Source organism: Bufo bufo, chromosome 8 (genome assembly GCF_905171765.1).
Source record: "Bufo bufo chromosome 8, aBufBuf1.1, whole genome shotgun sequence".
Lineage (NCBI taxonomy): Eukaryota > Metazoa > Chordata > Amphibia > Anura > Bufonidae > Bufo > Bufo bufo.
The window spans coordinates 210,246,030-210,266,693 of record NC_053396.1 but is presented as its reverse complement, the minus strand read 5'-3'; the positions used below and the strand labels follow the sequence as shown (position 1 = coordinate 210,266,693).

At 42.2% G+C, this 20,664-nt stretch overlaps 1 protein-coding gene across 2 annotated transcripts in view; it reads right to left on the bottom strand.

Moving 5' to 3' along the window:
* The window catches only part of GABBR1 (gamma-aminobutyric acid type B receptor subunit 1), a 116,137-nt gene extending 111,221 nt beyond the window's left edge, over positions 1-4,916 (bottom strand). For both annotated transcript variants that reach the window (XM_040404914.1, XM_040404915.1), the window contains exon 1: positions 4,682-4,916. The gene's annotated coding sequence lies outside the window, so the exon portion shown is untranslated. The remainder of the gene's footprint in view (positions 1-4,681) is intronic.
* Between the last annotated feature and the right edge of the window lie 15,748 nt (positions 4,917-20,664).

Genomic DNA, 20,664 nt, shown 5'->3' with positions numbered 1-20,664 from the left:
TTCAATGGGTCTGTGTACATCAGTTCTGCGTTGCGTGAAAATCGCAGCCTGTTCTATATTCTGCATTTTTCACGCAGCCCTGGCCCCATAGAAGTGAATGGCTTCAGTGAAAAACGCATCGTATCCGGAAGCAGGTGCAGATGCGATGCGTTTTTCACTGATGGTTGCTAAGAGATGTTGTTAGTAAACCTTCAGTTTTTTATCACGCACGTGAAAAACGCATCAAAACGCATTGCACCCGCGCGGAAAAAAAATGAACAACTTAGGGTACTTTCACACTTGCGTTGTTTGATTCCGGCAGGCAGTTCCGTTGCCTGAACTGCCTGCCTGATCAGGCAAACTGTATGCAAACGGATGTCATTTTTTCTGACTGATCAGGCATTTTTCAGACTGATCAGGATCCTGATCAGTCTGAAAAATGCCTGATCAGTCAGAAAAATGCATTGCAATACCGGATCCGTTTTTCCGGGGTCATCAGGCAAAACGGATCCGGTATTTTTTTTTCCTCATTTTTAAAGGTCTGCGCATGCGCAGACCGGAAGGACAGATCCGGCATTCCGGTATTTTGAATGCCGGATCCGACACTAATACATTCCTATGGAAAAAAATGCCGGATCCGGCATTCAGGCAAGTCTTCAGTTTTTTTCGCCGGAGATAAAACCGTAGCATGCTACGGTTTTCTCTTTTGCCTGATCAGTCAAAATGACTGAACTGAAGACATCCTGATGCATCCTGAACGGATTTCTCTCCATTCAGAATGCATGGGGGTAAAACTGATCGGTTCTTTTCCGGTATAGAGCCCCTATGACGGAACTCTATGCCGGAAAAGAAAAACGCTAATGTGAAAGTAGCCTAAACGCAATCGCAGACAAAACTGACAACTTGCTTGCAAAATGGTGCGAGTTTCACTGAACGCATCCGGAGCTGATCCGTCACGCTCATGTGGGAGAGGCCTTGGCCTTCAGCATCAGTTCTTCTAGGTACACTTGCACACAGTTTTTGAAGGAACTTGGCGGCGAAGTTGTTCCAAACATCTTGGAGAACTAAGCCCAGATCTTCTGTGGATGTAGGCTTGCTCACATCTTTCTGCCTCTTCATGTAATCCCAAACAGACCGGATGATCCTGAGGTCAGGGCTCTGTGGAGTCTAAATAATCACATCCAAGACTCCTTGTTTACTGTGAAGATAACTTTTTATGACATTAGCTGGATGTTTGGGGTTGTTGTCCTGCTGCAGAATAAATCGAATGGAGTCAATCGGGTACTGCATGATAGGTAAGTATCTGACTGTATTTCTCAGCTTTGAGGGCACTGTTAATCCCGGCCAAATCATCAAATCCATTTGCTAAAAATTGCAGCAGATGAAAAGACACATCATGCTTACTTTCCTTAAAAAAAACAATTTGTTTACCAGTGCCATCAGCTCAGAACTCTCTTTGGAGAAGTCTGGTCAGAAGTGGTCATGAAAGAATTGCAGCTAAAAAGACAACATGGAAACAAGGCCAAGCTACTCAAGTATGCACGAGAACATGGCAGCGGGTGGTTTGGACTGAGGACTCCAGTGTGTTCACAGAAGACTCGGAGAGCGGTACAATAATTTCAGGGTCTACAGGCAGCAGTGAAGATGGTGGAGGCCCCTTGAAAGTTTGAGGCTCCATTTCACCAAATGGAGTTGGGGATTTAATCAGAATTAATGGACATCTGATTTTTAAGGGAAGGAAAGAAGATGTGTCCTTCATCTGCTGCGGAATTTTTTTTAGCAAATGCTGAGAAATACAGGCAGATCTTTATCTACCATACAATACCATCAAGGAGGCGTCTGAATGTCTCCAAGTGTATTCTCCAGCAGGATAACGACCCCAAACATACAGTCAATGTCATTAAGAACTATCTTCAGCATAAAGAAGAGCAAGGACCCGTGGAATTTAAGATATGGCCTGATCTCAGCATCATACAGTCTGTCTGGGATTACATGAAGAGACAGAAAGATCTGAGCAAGCCTACATCCACAGAAGATCTGAGCTTAGTCCTCCAAGATGTTTGGAAAAACCTCCCTGCTGAGTTCTTTCAAAAACTGTGTACAAGTGTAACTAGAAGAACTGGTGCTGAAGACGAAGGGCGGTCACACCAAATATTGATTGGATTTAGTTCAGTTTTCGTTTAGTTTAGTTATTTTTTATTTTGTTAATTCCCTTTGTATGTTGATAAAAATAAAGTATTAACACTTCTATTTTTCAAAACATTCTTATGGGGTCATTTATCAAACTGGTGTAAAGTAGAACTGGCTTAGTTGCCCATAGCAACCAATCAGATTCCACCTTTCATTTTCCAAAGGAGCTGTTCAAAATGAAACGTGGAATCTGATTGGTTGCTATGGGCGACTAAGCCAGTTCTACTTTACACCAGTTTGATAAATGACCCCATTAGTTTGCAGCATTTTTTTCCACACCTAAAACTTTTGTGCAGCACTGTACATCTTTATATAATGTACACAAATGAACACCTAGTATATTGTCCTTTTATACAGTGTCTACCCTATATAGTATATGTGTAACTGTCGCTTATACTACAATCAGTGATAAGCAGGGTGTTCTAGTGGCGATAGATAATCAGTTCTTACCCCTCCTGTGTTCTGTCTTGTCCATTATACTATAATTAGTGATAAGCAGGGTGTTCTAGTGATGATAGATAATCAGTTCTCACCTCTCCTGCGTTCTCTCCTGTCCTTATACTATAATCAGTGATAAGCAGGGTGTTCTAGTGATAATAAATACTCAGTTCTTACCCCTCCTGTGTTCTCTCCTGTCCCTTATACTATAATCAGTGATAAGCAGGGTGTTCTAGTGGTGATAATCAGTTCTCACCTCTCCTGTGTTCTCTCCTCTTCTTATACTATAATCAGTGATAAGCAGGGTGTTCTAGCAGCGATAAATAATCAGTTGTTACCCCTCCTGTCCCTTATACTACAATCAGTGATAAGCAGGGTGTTCTAGTTGCGATAGATAATCAGTTCTCACCCCTCTTGTGTTCTCTCCTGTCCCTTATACTATAATCAGTGATAAGCAGAGTGTTCTAGTGGTGATATGTAATCATTTCTCACCTCTCCTGTGTTCTCTCCTGTCCTTATACTATAATAAGTAATAAGCAGGGTGTTCTAGTGATGATAGATAATCAGTTCTCACCTCTCCTGTGTTCTCTCCTGTCCTTATACTATAATCAGTGATAAGCAGGGTGTTCTAGTGATGATAATCAGTACTCACCTCTCTTGTGTTCTCTCCTGTCATTATACTATAATTAGCAATAAGCAGGGTGTTCTAGTGATGATAGATAATCAGTTCTCACCTCTCCTGTGTTCTCTCCTGTCATTATACTATAAACAGTGATAAGCACGGTGTTCTAGTAATGATAGATAATCAGTTCTCACCTCTCCTGTCCCTTATACTATAATCAGTGATACGCAGATTGTTCTAGTGGTGATAATCAGTACTCACCTCTCCTGTGTTCTCTCATGTCATTATACTATAATCAGTGATACGCAGGGTGTTCTAGTGGTGATAATCAGTACTCACCTCTCCTGTGTTCTCTCCTGTCATTATACTATAAACAGTGATAAGCAGGGTGTTCTAATGATGATCGATAATCAGTTCTCACCTCTCCTGTGTTCTCTCCTGTCCTTATACTATACACAGTGATAAGCAGAGTATTGTAGTGATGATAATCAGTTCTTGCATCTCTTGTGTTCTCCTCTCTCCTCATACTATAAACAATGATACACAGGGTGTTCTAGTGCTGATGGATAATCAGTTGTCACCTCTCCTGTGTTCTCTCTTGTCCTTGTACTATCATCAATGATAAGCAGGGTGTTCTAGTGATGATAGATAATCAGTTCTTACCTCTCCTGTGTTTTCTCCTGTCCATTATATTATAGACAGGGATAAGCAGGGTGTTCTAGTGGTGACAGGTAATAAGTTTTCCAATTTTTCTGTGTTCTCTCATGTGTATACAGGTCATCTAATATATGCTCTGTAGATGGCATATACAGTGTGTACACAGGGCATGTAGTATATGCTCTAAAGGTGACATATACTGTGTATACAGAAGATGTAGTAAACGGTCTACAGGTGATGTATACAGTGTGTATACAGGTCATGCAGTATATGCTGTGTAGGCGATGTATACAGTGTGTATACAGGTCATGTAGTATATGCTGTGTAGGTGATGTATACAGTGTGTATACAGGTCATGTAGTATATGCTGTGTAGGCGATGTATACAGTGTGTATACAGGTCATGTAGTATATGCTGTGTAGGAGATATATACAGTGTGTATACAGGTAATGTAGTATATGCTGTGTAGGTGATATATACAGTGTGTATACAGGTCATGTAGTATATACTGTGTAGGCGATATATACAGTGTGTATACAGGTCATGTAGTATATGCTGTGTAGGTGATATATACAGTGTGTATACAGGTCATGTAGTATATGCTGTGTAGGTGATATATACAGTGTGTATACAGGTCATGTAGTATATTCTGTGTAGGCGATATATACAGTGTGTATACAGGTCATGTAGTATATGTGTGGTGTGTAATGTGTTTGTTGTGTGTACATGTAGCATATACAGTGTGTACATATGTATGTGTAAGGGATATATAGTATATACATATAGACAGTCTACCTGCTCTGGGTGTGGATGCTCCAGCAGTCGCCCCGGGAAGATGCTGTCTCTTTCTGTAGCCTGAGGAAGTTGCAGTCTCTTCAGTCTCTCGCCCGCCGTCACCGTCTCTTTATGTACGTGAGTCGAAGCTTGGCCTCATGGTAGGTGGCTGTCACCTGCGGTCTATGTCAGGCCTCCTCCATGCGATGGCTCAGCAGACGGGCTGTCTCAAGCTCTCTGGCTGTCTCATCCTTCTCCTCCCTCCTCCTCCCCCCTCTCTTTCTCTAGAGCTGTCTGTCTCTCTCCTCCCTTCTCTCCTCCCTTTCCCTCCCCCTCCTCCTGTCCCTTTACATCAGACAGAGGGACATGGAGAGACCGCAAGAGACAAGCAGCTGCAAGTGTCCTGAGGATGGAGGAGATGGAGACTGCCCAGGAGAGCGAAGGAACTGGATGCCAATAAACCAAAGAGATCCTCACTGTAAATGAAGAATAAGGAAAAACTGAGGAGAATACGGGTATACAGAGAGGTGTATACGGAGAATACGGGTATACAGAGAGGTGTATACGGAGAATACGGGTATACAGAGAGGTGTATACGGAGAATACGGGTATACAGAGAGGTGTATACGGAGAATACGGGTATACAGAGAGGTGTATACGGAGAATACGGGTATACAGAGAGGTGAATACAGAGAATACGGGTATACAGAGAGGTGTATACTGAGAATACGGGTATACAGAGAGGTGAATACAGAGAATACGGGTATACAGAGAGGTGTATACTGAGAATACGGGTATACAGAGAGGTGAATACAGAGAATACGGGTATACAGAGAGGTGTATACGGAGAATACGGGTATACAGAGAGGTGTATACGGAGAATACGGGTATACAGAGAGGTGTATACGGAGAATACGGGTATACAGAGAGGTGTATATGGAGAATAGAGGTATACAGAGAGGTGTATACAGAGAATACGGGTATACAGAGAGGTGAATACGGGTATACAGAGAGGAGTATACGGAGAATAGGGGTATACAGAGAGGTGTATACGGAGAATAGAGGTATACAGAGAGGTGTATATGGAGAATACGGGTATACAGAGAGGTGTATACGGAGAACACGGGTATACGTAGAAGTGTATACGGAGAATAGAGGTATACAGAGAGGTGTATACGGAGAATACGGGTATACAGAGAGGTGTATACGGAGAATACGGTTATACAGAGAGGTGGATATGGAGAATACGGGTATACAGAGAGGTGTATATGGAGAATATGTTTTATTGAGAATATGGGTATACAGAAAGGTGTATATGGAAAATAAGAATATACAGAGAGGTGTATATGGAGAATATGGTTATACATAGGTTTTATGGAGAATATGGGTATACAGAGTGGGGTATATGGAGAATATGGGTATACAGAGAGGTGTATATGGAGAATATGGGTATACAGAGAGGTGTATATGGAGAATATGGGTATACAGAGAGGTGTATATGGAGAATATGGGTATACAGAGAGGTGTATATGGAGAATATGGGTATACAGAGAGGTGTATATGGAGAATATGGGTATACAGAGAGGTGTATATGGAGAATATGGGTATACAGAGAGGTGTATATGGAGAATATGGGTATACAGAGAGGTGTATATGGAGAATATGGGTATACAGAGAGGGGTATATGGAGAATATGGGTATACAGAGAGGGGTATATGGAGAATATGGGTATAGAGAGAGGTGTATATGGTGAATTGGATAATGGAAACCCAAAAGTCAGTATCTCAGAAAATTAGAAGATTGTATAAGACTGATTAAAAAATGATTTTTAATACAGAAATGTTGGCCTACTGAAATATACAGTATATGCGCTCCATACTTGGTCGGGCTCCTTTTGCATGAATTACTGCATCAGTAATTAAAACAAATAAAAGCGGCCAAACTAGAGACAGAGAGATTAATTGCCAAAGAGAGTAAAACTAACCCTAAAATGTTCTTCAATTATATAAATTATCAATTATATGGTAAAAAGTATAAATCTGAAGGTGTCGGCCCTCTACAGAGTAATGAGGGGGGATTCGCAGAGAGCGATGAGGAGAAAGCAAAGCTGTTAAATATTTTTTTCTCCACTGAGATGAAATGCAGAATGTAAACATTAATTCCCCATTAAAAGTGTCCTGTCTGACCCAGGAAGAAGTACAGCAGCGTATTAAAATAGACAAATAGCCAGGACCAGATGGCATTCACCCCCGTATCCTAAGATAAGTAATGTCATAGCCAGACCCTTATTTCTGGTATTTAAGGACTCTGTACTGACAGGGAATGTCCCACAGGATTGGCGCATGGCAAATGTGGTGCCAATATTCAAAAAGGGTCCAAAAACAGAGCCTGGAAACTATAGGCCGGTAAGTCTAACATCTGTCCTGGGTAAACTGTTTGAAGGTTTTCTGAGAGATGCTATCTTAGAGCATCTTAACGGAAATAAGCAAATAACGCCATATCAGCATGGCTTCGTGAGGGATCGGTCATGTCAAACTAATGTAATCAGTTTCTATGAGGAGGTAAGTTCTAGACTTGACAGCGGCGAATCAATGGATGTCGTATATCTGGACTTCTCCAAAGCATTTGACACTGTACCACATAAAAGGTTAGTATATAAAATGAGAATGCTCGGACTGGGAGAAAACATCTGTATGTGGGTAAGTAACTGGCTGAGTGATAGAAAACAGAGGGTGGTTATTAACGGTACACACTCAGATTGGGTCACTGTCACTAGTGGGGTACCTCAGGGGTCAGTATTGGGCCCTATTCTCTTCAATATATTTATTAATGATCTTGTAGAAGGCTTGCATAGTAAAGTATAAATATTCGCAGATGACACTAAACTGTGTAAAGTAATTAACACTGAAGAGGACAGTATACTGTATATATATACTACAGAGGACAGTATACTACTACAGAGGACAGTATACTGTATATATACTACAGAGGACAGTATACTGTATATATACTACAGAGGACAGTATACTATATATATATATACTACAGAGGACAGTATACTGTATATATACTACAGAGGACAGTATACTGTATACACACTACAGAGGACAGTATACTGTATACACACTACAGAGGACAGTATACTGTATATATACTACAGAGGACAGTATACTGTATATACACTACAGAGGACAGTATACTGTATATATACTACAGAGGACAGTATACTGTATATACACTACAGAGGACAGTATACTGTATATACACTACAGAGGACAGTATACGGTATATATATATACACACTACAGAGGACAGTATACTACTACAGAGGACAGTATACTGTATATATACTACAGAGGACAGTATACTGTATATACACTACAGAGGACAGTATACGGTATATATATATACACACTACAGAGGACAGTATACTACTACAGAGGACAGTATACTGTATATATACTACAGAGGACAGTATACTGTATATATACTACAGAGGACAGTATACGGTATATATATACACACACTACAGAGGACAGTATACTGTATATATACTACAGAGGACAGTATACTGTATATATACTACAGAGGACAGTATATATACTACAGAGGACAGTATACTACTACAGAGGATCTGGATAGATTGGAGGCTTGGGCAGATAAGTGGCAGATGAGGTTTAACACTGACAAATGTAAGGTTATGCACATGGGAAGGAATAATGCAAGTCACCTGGACATACTAAATGGTAAAACACTCGGTAACACTGACATGGAAAAGGATCTAGGAATTTTGGTGAACAGAAAACTAAGCTGCAAAAACCAGTGTCAGGCAGCTGCTGCCAAGGCCGATAAGATAGTGGGTTGCATCAAAAGGAGCATAGATGCCCGTGATGAGAACATAGTCCTACCACTTTACAAATCACTGGTCAGACCACACATGGAGTACTGTGTACAGTTCTGGGCTCCTGTAAACAAGGCAGACATAGCAGAGCTGGAGAGGGTCCAGAGGAGGGCAACTAAAGTAATAACTGGAATGGGGCAACTACAGTACCCTGAAAGATTATCAAAATTAGGGTTATTCACTTTAGAAAAAAGACGACTGAGGGGAGATCTAATTACTATGTATAAATATATCAGGGGTCAGTACAGAGATCTATCCCATCATCTATTTATCCCCAGGACTGTGACTGTGACGAGGGGACATCCTCTGCGTCTGGAGGAAAGAAGGTTTGTACACAAACATAGAAGAGGATTCTTTACGGTAAGAGCAGTGAGACTATGGAGCTCTCTGCCTGAGGAGGTGGTGATGGTGAGTACAATAAAGGAATTCAAGAGGGGCCTGGATGTATTTCTGGAGAGTAATAATATTACAGGCTGTAGCTACTAGAAAGGGGTCGTGGATCCAGGGAGTTAGGCCTCTTGCACAGGAACGTTGTGTGCCGTGGTCGTATTGCGGCCTGCATACAGCGGGTCCGCAATACACGGGCACTAGCCTGTGTGCACTCCGCATCACGGATGCGGACCCATTCACTTGAATGGGTGTGCAATCACGGAGATGCGGAAGGAAGCACGGATTGGAACCCCATGTTAGCACTACAGAGTGATTCCGTGGTGTTTCTGTCTGTGCCTCTGCACCGCAAAAAATAGAACTTCTATTTTTTTTGCGGTGCGGACGAATCACGTGCATTTCCCTTTAAAATGAGGAAAATTGGCTTCTACCTCACAGGTTTTTAGTTTTTTTTCCTTCCTCTGGATCAACTTGCAGGATAACAGGAACTGGATGGACAAATGTCTTTTTTCAGCCTTATAAACGACACCACGGCGTGACACGGAGACACGTGGCACTGCTGAGGGGTTATGGAGGCCTATGTTGCGTTGATAGCAGCTTTCAGGTCGTCTGCATTGTTGGGTTTGGTGTCTCTCATCTTCCTCCTAACAATACCTGACAGATTCTCTAGGGGATTTAGTGGCAGGTGTCCACAATTCATTCAGATTATTATGTTGAACCACAATTCTCAAGCAATGTCTGATTTTTCATTTGTTGATTTTCAGTAAATTTTTTATTTATTATTACTTTAGTCAGTTTCAAGTTATTTCAGTGACCATTGTGGGTTTTTCTTTCTTTAGGGTGCATTCACACGACCATAGTTCTGGGTCCGCATCCGGGTACGGACCCCTTCATTTCAAAGATGCGGATCGCACACCGTGTGCTATCCGTAGTTCCGTTCCACGGCCCCCCGCAAAAAGATAGAGCATGTCCTATTCTTGTCTGCAATTGTGGACAAGAATAGACATTTCTATTATCGGACTGGCCAGGTGCATTCCACAAAATACAGAACACACACGCTCCGTATCGGTGTTTTGCGGATCCGCAATTTGCAAACCGCAAAACACATACGGTCCTTTGAATGTAGCCTTTACGGAAGGGTACCAACAATATTGTCCACGTGTGTGTGTGTGTATATATATACACTGCTCAAAAAAATAAAGGGAACACAAAAATAACACATCCTAGATCTGAGTTAATTAAATATTCTTCTGAAATACTTTGTTCTTTACATAGTTGAATGTGCTGACAACAAAATCACACAAAAATAAAAAAATGGAAATCAAATTTAACCCATGGAGGTCTGGATTTGGAGTCACACTCAAAATTAACGTGGAAAAACACACTACAGGCTGATCCAACTTTGATGTAATGTCCTTAAAACAAGTCAAAATGAGGCTCAGTAGTGTGTGTGGCCTCCACGTGCCTGTATGACCTCCCTACAACGCCTGTGCATGCTCCTGATGAGGTGGCGGACGGTCTCCTGAGGGATATCTTCCCAGACCTGGACTAAAGCATCTGCCAACTCCTGGACAGTCTGTGGTGCAACGTGACGTTGGTGGATAGAGCGAGACATGATGTCCCAGATGTGCTCAATTGGATTCAGGTCTGGGGAACGGGCGGGCCAGTCCATAACATCAATGCCTTTGTCTTGCAGGAACTGCTGACACACTCCAGCCACATGAGGTCTAGCATTGTCTTGCATTAGGAGGAACCCAGGGCCAACCGCACCAGCCTATGGTCTCACAAGGGGTCTGAGGATCTCATCTTGGTACCTAATGGCAGTCAGGCTACCTCTGGCGAGCACATGGAGGGCTGTGCGGCCCTCCAAAGAAATGCCACCCCACACCATTTCTGACCCAATGCCAAACCGGTCATGCTGGAGGATGTTGCAGGCAGCAGAACGTTCTCCACGGCGTCTCCAGACTCTGTCACGTCTGTCACATGTGCTCAGTGTGAACCTGCTTTCATCTGTGAAGAGCACAGGGCGCCAGTGGCGAATTTGCCAATCTTGGTGTTCTCTGGCAAATGCCAAACGTCCTGCACGGTGTTGGGCTGAAAGCACAACCCCCACCTGTGGACGTCAGGCCCTCATATCACCCTCATGGAGTCTGTTTCTGACCGTTTGAGCAGACACATGCACATTTGTGGCCTGCTGGAGGTCATTTTGCAGGGCTCTGGCAGTGCTCGTCCTGTTCCTCCTTGCACAAAGGCGGAGGTAGTGGTCCTGCTTCTGGGTTGTTGCCCTCCTACGGCCTCCTCCACGTCTCCTGATGTACTGGCTTGTCTCCTGGTAGCGCCTCCATGCTCTGGACACTACGCTGACAGACACAGCAAACCTTCTTGCCACAGCTCGCATTGATGTGCCATCCTGGATAAGCTGCACTACCTGAGCCACTTGTGTGGGTTGTAGACTCCGTCTCATGCTACCACTAGAGTGAAAGCACCGCCAGCATTCAAAAGTGACCAAAACATCAGCCAGGAAGCATAGGAACTGAGACGTGGTCTGGGGTCACCACCTGCAGAACCACTCCTTTATTCGGGGTGTCTTGCTAATTGCCTATAATTTCCACCTGTTGTCTATCCCATTTGCACAACAGCATGTGAAATTGATTGTCACTCAGTGTTGCTTCCTAAGTGGACAGTTTGATTTCACAGAAGTGTGATTGACTTGGAGTTACATTGTGTTGTTTACGTGTTCCCTTTATTTTTTTTTGAGCAGTGTATATACATTTGAAGTCATTCCATGTTTTCTACATCCTGTCCTGGCTCTTTAACTTCCTCTTTGTTTGGACTTTCTCACTTAACTCTCTCAGTCAGACCATCAGCTCGGCCAGAGAGGGATGAGTGACTCAATTAGCACATTGCAATGATAAGTGCGCTGCTCTTTATCCAGAGCTGCCATACTCTTATTCCAATTCTACACCTACTAATATCACAAGGATTACCTTGCAGCACTTATCTCCTCCCCCCCCCCCCCACAGCAGTAGTAAACTGGGGATGGTTTAATTATCTATATAGTTCTGTCTATTAATTTCCAGCGCTATAATACTGCCAAAAAGGAAAAAAAGTTTAAAAATTGTAATAAAATAGTTTTCTACGAATATTTTGTTTTTAAAAAAATACCCTTTTTGAAGTGTCCCTTTAAGTTTCCAAATACTTTTTCTGGCCCGGCAGTGTATTCTGTTGTCAGCACATTCGTAAACTGCGGTAGTTCATAATTTCATCCCTGAGTACGAAAGGCAAATAGAAAATAAAGGCGGCAAATAATAAAAAGAGGTATTGTTTCAGAGAAGAGCGTGTGAAGGTTCTGTCACCGGCTGACGGTAGTGTCGCTTTAAGGAAACGGGAAGCTGAAGATCTCAGTCTGCACACAAGCGGTAATACGCCGCCAGCTGTGCCGGTCTGATCACTACCCACCCCTGCTGCCTGTACACAGCGCCTCGCACCTCAGGTGTCTGCTGCAAATGACATTCCCTGCGGTGTCGCCAGTGGCACTGCGCCCTCCGGGATGTAGGTCGCTCTGTAGGCAGCGCTATAATGTATTCCATCTTATGTGCCTGTTTGCTGCTTCCCTTGGATAAGACATGAGAGATCCTGCTGCACCGCGCAGAAAAGAGTCCACGCTATTACTGAATAAACTAATCTAGCGTCCCCTTTCCTGACACGTCACTTTGGTTAAATTCTCCCCAGTTTAAAAAAAAATAAAAATCGCAATTCTGGAGCGTCTTTTCTGCATTGGGGTGTTCCTCTGTAATTCCTCATGGAAATGTGTGCCTAGATTAACAATGGGTGTTACCAATTGGGGGGGTGTTACTGTAAACTGCTACACTATCCAATCAGTGCAGACAGTCACTAAGTGTGAAAGAACACCCCCCGAATGGTAACACCCATTGTCAATTTATTTATACATTTCTAGGAGGTATAACAGAGGAACAGCACAATGCAGAGTTATGAGAAAAGATGCTCCAGAATTGTGATTTCAAGGCACAGCTAGTGACAGAACCTGTACATATTCTCTGAATAATATCCTTTTTAATTATTATTATTATTTGCCGTCTTCAGTTACTACTGATCTTCAAAGACCTGGATGAATGAGAACCTTCACAGACCTACTGAGTGCCATAGTGTATACATCGGTGTGATATGAGCACCCCCTAGTGGTGGCTACAGGCAACAGGAATTTTATGATTTGAATGGTCTCTGTAGTTTCAACCAACTTTGCATAAATCACATAGTACAGGTAACTATAAGAAACTATGTAATATAGCTTATCAGAGAAAAACACCTTTCTCCCTCCCCTCTCCATAGACTTATATGGGCAGCTTGTGTGTCCCATCTGGACATTTATGGCTTATCGATATTATACACCATAAATGTCCGCTATGTGCCGGTCCCACCTCTGGGACCTATTTCAAGCTTGGGGTCCTGCTGTGAATGCAGAGAACACAGCGCATGCGCTCTATGGACCTCGCCAGCTCTCTCCTCCAGTCCCATAGAGAGCAGCAGGGCATCAGGATGGGGGGAAACAAGTCCCCCGTTCTTGGGATCGGTGGAGGTCCCAGTGGTTGGATCCTCACCAATCAAACTCTATGCGGGGGGGGGGGGGGGGTAATTTATTAAGATTGAAATATGTGTTACCCCAATTTGTGTAATATGCACCAATTTTATTATTAAAGGGGTTTTACAATGACTAAAACATGCCCCTCAAATATATATATAATACTTACCCTGGCACACAAGTCAACCGGGAACAACCTCCATCTTCTGAGGTGTGAGCAAACTTGAGGATTCTTGCCTGTGATTCCAGTAGGACGCGCTTTACCTCCACAGGATCATTTCACACACCGTCTTTTTCTGGTTAGGTGGATGTAGTGAAAAACAACTCCCAACTGGTTAAAAGGCTTCGTCTTGGAATGTCCACACAGGACGGATACGAGGAAAATGTGCAGCAAATCCGCAGCATTTTACAGTACCAGCTGAAGGGGATAAGATTTTGAAGGGGTATGTTGGGGTCATATTTGTAGGGTATGTCCCCAATGTCTGATAGGGACCCACATCTATACTTAGAACGGAGCTGGAGGGTGCACTGGGCATGCACGGCTGCTCTTCATTTATTCCTAAGGGAGTGCCGAAAGAGCGCTGGCTCAGCCATTTCCATCAGCCCCATACAATTGAATGGAGAGGTAGCCGCGCTTGCACAGTGCGCCTCCCATTCATTTCAATGGGACTTCAATGCGTGTCGCTCAGCTATGTAGGACCGTTAGGAGAAGGGCGACATGGAGCTGAATTAGAGACGCTCACCATAGGAATAAATGGAGGGCGGCCGCACATCCTAGCGATATGCCCCCAATGTCTGAGATAGGACAACCCCTTTAAGAAATCTCATCCACATGTTGCATAAATGTGCAGCATGTCTGGATTTCATCCTTTGTAACTCCAAGCACCTGAAGGAAACCGCCCATGTTTTTCTAATCCTGGATAACACCCTGTAGGACCCAGTAAAATTTTTGTTGTCCACTTTTTTTTCCTTCCCGCTTTCCAAGAGCCATATTTTTTATTTATTTTTTAACTTTTATGTTCACATCGCCGAAGGAGAGCTTGTTTCTTTGTGACAAGTTATATTTTTTAATGCTGCACTTTAATTTAACATATCATGCATTGAAAAATGGGAAAAAATAAAATTTGTGGGGTTTAATAAAAAATAAAAAAAATGCAATTCTGCCATCTTTTTGTGTTTTTATGTCATTGTGCACTAATACTGACATGACGACCTTATTCTGCAGTTCAGTATGATTAGGGCGATACCAAATTTTGATCTTTTTAATTATGTTTTACTACTTTTTTTTTAAAATAACCTTCGGAAATAAAAAATGGGATTTTTAATATCACCATATAGAGGTAAATTAGACTTTTTGATTAGTTTTTATTCAAATTTTTTTTGGGGGGGGGGGGGGGTGGTGTCAAAATGCTAAAAAAAAAAAAAAGGCAAATCGGCCATTTTATTTTATTTTTTTCATTACAGCGTTTACCGTGCATGATAAATATGATTATATTCTAATAGTTCGGACATTCAGACAGTGATACCCATTATGTTTACATATAAAAGTGGGAAATGGGTGTGATTTTAATTTTTTATATTTTTTTTTTATATTTTAAGAACATTTTTTCTGTAATTTTAAGTCCCCTTAGGAGACTTTAACATGAGATCTTCTGATTGCATAATCCATAGACTGCATTAGTATACTATTGCAGTCTATGTTTTTTTTAACTCTTCCCAGGCAAGGCTTAAGGCCTCATGCACACGAACGTATTTTCTTTCCGTGTCCGATTTTTTGCAGACCGTATACGGAACCATTCATTTCAATGGGGCCGCAAAAAAACAACAACTCTGTGTTACTCCGTGTGCATTTCATTTCCGTATGTCCGTATTTCCGTTGTCTATGCCATTTGCACAACAGCATGTGAAATTGATTGTCACTCAGTGTTGCTTCCTAAGTGGACAGTTTGATTTCACAGAAGTGTGATTGACTTGGAGTTACATTGTGTTGTTTAAGTGTTCCCTTTATTTTTTTTTGAGCAGTGTATATACATTTGAAGTCATTCCATGTTTTCTACATCCTGTCCTGGCTCTTTAACTTCCTCTTTGTTTGGACTTTCTCACTTAACTCTCTCAGTCAGACCATCAGCTCGGCCAGAGAGGGATGAGTGACTCAATTAGCACATTGCAATGATAAGTGCGCTGCTCTTTATCCAGAGCTGCCATACTCTTATTCCAATTCTACACCTACTAATATCACAAGGATTACCTTGCAGCACTTATCTCCTCCCCCCCCCCCCCCCCCCCCCCACAGCAGTAGTAAACTGGGGATGGTTTAATTATCTATATAGTTCTATCTATTAATTTCCAGCGCTATAATACTGCCAAAAAGGAAAAAAAAGTTTGAAAATTGTTATAAAATAGTTTTCTACGAATATTTCGTTTTAAAAAAAAAAAATACCCTTTTTGAAGTGTCCCTTTAAGTTTCCAAATACTTTTTCTGGCCCGGCAGTGTATTCTGTTGTCAGCACATTCGTAAACTGCGGTAGTTCATAATTTCATCCCTGAGTACGAAAGGCAAATAGAAAATAAAGGCGGCAAATAATAAAAAGAGGTATTGTTTCAGAGAAGAGCGTGTGAAGGTTCTGTCACCGGCTGACGGTAGTGTCGCTTTAAGGAAACGGGAAGCTGAAGATCTCAGTCTGCGCACAAGCGGTAATACGCCGCCAGCTGTGCCGGTCTGATCACTACCCACCCCTGCTGCCTGTACACAGCGCCTCGCACCTCAGGTGTCTGCTGCAAATGACATTCCCTGCGGTGTCGCCAGTGGCACTGCGCCCTCCGGGATGTAGGTCGCTCTGTAGGCAGCGCTATAATGTATTCCATCTTATGTGCCTGTTTGCTGCTTCCCTTGGATAAGACATGAGAGATCCTGCTGCACCGCGCAGAAAAGAGTCCACGCTATTACTGAATAAACTAATCTAGCGTCCCCTTTCCTGACACGTCACTTTGGTTAAATTCTCCCCAGTTTAAAAAAAAATAAAAATCGCAATTCTGGAGCGTCTTTTCTGCATTGGGGTGTTCCTCTGTAATTCCTCATGGAAATGTGTGCCTAGATTAACAATGGGTGTTACCAATTGGGGGGGTGTTACTGTAAACTGCTACACTATCCAATCAGTGCAGACAGTCACTAAGTGTGAAAGAACACCCCCCGAATGGTAACACCCATTGTCAATTTATTTATACATTTCTAGGAGGTATAACAGAGGAACAGCACAATGCAGAGTTATGAGAAAAGATGCTCCAGAATTGTGATTTCAAGGCACAGCTAGTGACAGAACCTGTACATATTCTCTGAATAATATCCTTTTTAATTATTATTATTATTTGCCGTCTTCAGTTACTACTGATCTTCAAAGACCTGGATGAATGAGAACCTTCACAGACCTACTGAGTGCCATAGTGTATACATCTGTGTGATATGAGCACCCCCTAGTGGTGGCTACAGGCAACAGGAATTTTATGATTTGAATGGTCTCTGTAGTTTCAACCAACTTTGCATAAATCACATAGTACAGGTAACTATAAGAAACTATGTAATATAGCTTATCAGAGAAAAACGCCTTTCTCCCTCCCCTCTCCATAGACTTATATGGGCAGCTTGTGTGTCCCAGCTGGACATTTACGGCTTATCGATATTATACACCATAAATGTCCGCTATGTGCCGGTCCCACCTCTGGGACCTATTTCAAGCTTGGGGTCCTGCTGTGAATGCAGAGAACACAGCGCATGCGCTCTATGGACCTCGCCAGCTCTCTCCTCCAGTCCCATAGAGAGCAGCAGGGCATCAGGATGGGCGGGAAACAAGTCCCCCGTTCTTGGGATCGGTGGAGGTCCCAGTGGTTGGATCCTCACCAATCAAACTCTATGCGGGGGGAGGGGGGTAATTTATTAAGATTGAAATATGTGTTACCCCAATTTGTGTAATATGCACCAATTTTATTATTAAAGGGGTTTTACAATGACTAAAACATGCCCCTCAAATATATATATAATACTTACCCTGGCACACAAGTCAACCGGGAACAACCTCCATCTTCTGAGGTGTGAGCAAACTTGAGGATTCTTGCCTGTGATTCCAGTAGGACGCGCTTTACCTCCACAGGATCATTTCACACACCGTCTTTTTCTGGTTAGGTGGATGTAGTGAAAAACAACTCCCAACTGGTTAAAAGGCTTCGTCTTGGAATGTCCACACAGGACGGATACGAGGAAAATGTGCAGCAAATCCGCAGCATTTTACAGTACCAGCTGAAGGGGCATGTTGGGGTCATATTTGTAGGGTATGTCCCCAATGTCTGATAGGGACCCACATCTATACTTAGAACGGAGATGGAGGGTGCACTGGGCTGCCCTTCATTTATTCCTAAGGGAGTGCCGAAAGAGCGCTGGCTCAGCCATTTCCATCAGCCCCATAGAATTGAATGGAGAGGTAGCCGCGCTTGCACAGTGCGCCTCCCATTCATTTCAATGGGACTTAAATGCGTGTCGCTCAGCTATGTAGGACCGTTAGGAGAAGGGCGACATGGAGCTGAATTAGAGACGCTCACCATAGGAATAAATGGAGGGCGGCCGCACATCCTAGCGATATGCCCCCAATGTCTGAGATAGGACAACCCCTTTAAGAAATCTCATCCACATGTTGCATAAATGTGCAGCATGTCTGGATTTCATCCTTTGTAACTCCAAGCACCTGAAGGAAACCGCCCATGTTTTTCTAATCCTGGATAACACCCTGTAGGACCCAGTAAAATTTTTGTTGTCCACTTTTTTTTCCTTCCCGCTTTCCAAGAGCCATATTTTTTATTTATTTTTTAACTTTTATGTTCACATCGCCGAAGGAGAGCTTGTTTCTTTGTGACAAGTTATATTTTTTAATGCTGCACTTTAATTTAACATATCATGCATTGAAAAATGGGAAAAAATAAAATTTGTGGGGTTTAATAAAAAATAAAAAAAATGCAATTCTGCCATCTTTTTGTGTTTTTATGTCATTGTGCACTAATACTGACATGACGACCTTATTCTGCAGTTCAGTATGATTAGGGCGATACCAAATTTTGATCTTTTTAATTATGTTTTACTACTTTTTTTTTAAAATAACCTTCGGAAATAAAAAATGGGATTTTTAATATCACCATATAGAGGTAAATTAGACTTTTTGATTAGTTTTTATTCAAATTTTTTTTTGGGGGGGGGGGTGGTGTCAAAATGCTAAAAAAAAAAAAAAGGCAAATCGGCCATTTTATTTTATTTTTTTCATTACAGCGTTTACCGTGCATGATAAATATGATTATATTCTAATAGTTCGGACATTCAGACAGTGATACCCATTATGTTTACATATAAAAGTGGGAAATGGGTGTGATTTTAATTTTTTATATTTTTTTTTTATATTTTAAGAACATTTTTTCTGTAATTTTAAGTCCCCTTAGGAGACTTTAACATGAGATCTTCTGATTGCATAATCCATAGACTGCATTAGTATACTATTGCAGTCTATGTTTTTTTTTAACTCTTCCCAGGCAAGGCTTAAGGCCTCATGCACACGAACGTATTTTCTTTCCGTGTCCGATTTTTTGCAGACCGTATACGGAACCATTCATTTCAATGGGGCCGCAAAAAAACAACAACTCTGTGTTACTCCGTGTGCATTTCATTTCCGTATGTCCGTATTTCCGTTGTCTATCCCATTTGCACAACAGCATGTGAAATTGATTGTCACTCAGTGTTGCTTCCTAAGTGGACAGTTTGATTTCACAGAAGTGTGATTGACTTGGAGTTACATTGTGTTGTTTAAGTGTTCCCTTTATTTTTTTTTGAGCAGTGTATATACATTTGAAGTCATTCCATGTTTTCTACATCCTGTCCTGGCTCTTTAACTTCCTCTTTGTTTGGACTTTCTCACTTAACTCTCTCAGTCAGACCATCAGCTCGGCCAGAGAGGGATGAGTGACTCAATTAGCACATTGCAATGATAAGTGCACTGCTCTTTATCCAGAGCTGCCATACTCTTATTCCAATTCTACACCTACTAATATCACAAGGATTACCTTGCAGCACTTATCTCCCCCCCCCCCCCCCCCACAGCAGTAGTAAACTGGGGATGGTTTAATTATCTATATAGTTCTATCTATTAATTTCCAGCGCTATAATACTGCCAAAAAGGAAAAAAAAGTTTGAAAATTGTTATAAAATAGTTTTCTACGAATATTTCGTTTTAAAAAAAAAAAATACCCTTTTTGAAGTGTCCCTTTAAGTTTCCAAATACTTTTTCTGGCCCGGCAGTGTATTCTGTTGTCAGCACATTCGTAAACTGCGGTAGTTCATAATTTCATCCCCGAGTACGAAAGGCAAATAGAAAATAAAGGCGGCAAATAATAAAAAGAGGTATTGTTTCAGAGAAGAGCGTGTGAAGGTTCTGTCACCGGCTGACGGTAGTGTCGCTTTAAGGAAACGGGAAGCTGAAGATCTCAGTCTGCGCACAAGCGGTAATACGCCGCCAGCTGTGCCGGTCTGATCACTACCCACCCCTGCTGCCTGTACACGGCGCCTCGCACCTCAGGTGTCTGCCGTAAATGACATTCCCTGCGGTGTCGCCAGTGGCACTGCGCCCTCCGGGATGTAGGTCGCTCTGTAGGCAGCGCTATAATGTATTCCATCTTATGTGCCTGTTTGCTGCTTCCCTTGGATAAGACATGAGAGATCCTGCTGCACCGCGCAGAAAAGAGTCCACGCTATTACTGAATGAACTAATCTAGCGTCCCCTTTCCTGACACGTCACTTTGGTTAAATTCTCCCCAGTTTAAAAAAAAAATCGCAATTCTGGAGCGTCTTTTCTGCATTGGGGTGTTCCTCTGTAATTCCTCATGGAAATGTGTGCCTAGATTAACAATGGGTGTTACCAATTGGGGGGGTGTTACTGTAAACTGCTACACTATCCAATCAGTGCAGACAGTCACTAAGTGTGAAAGAACACCCCCCGAATGGTAACACCCATTGTCAATTTATTTATACATTTCTAGGAGGTATAACAGAGGAACAGCACAATGCAGAGTTATGAGAAAAGATGCTCC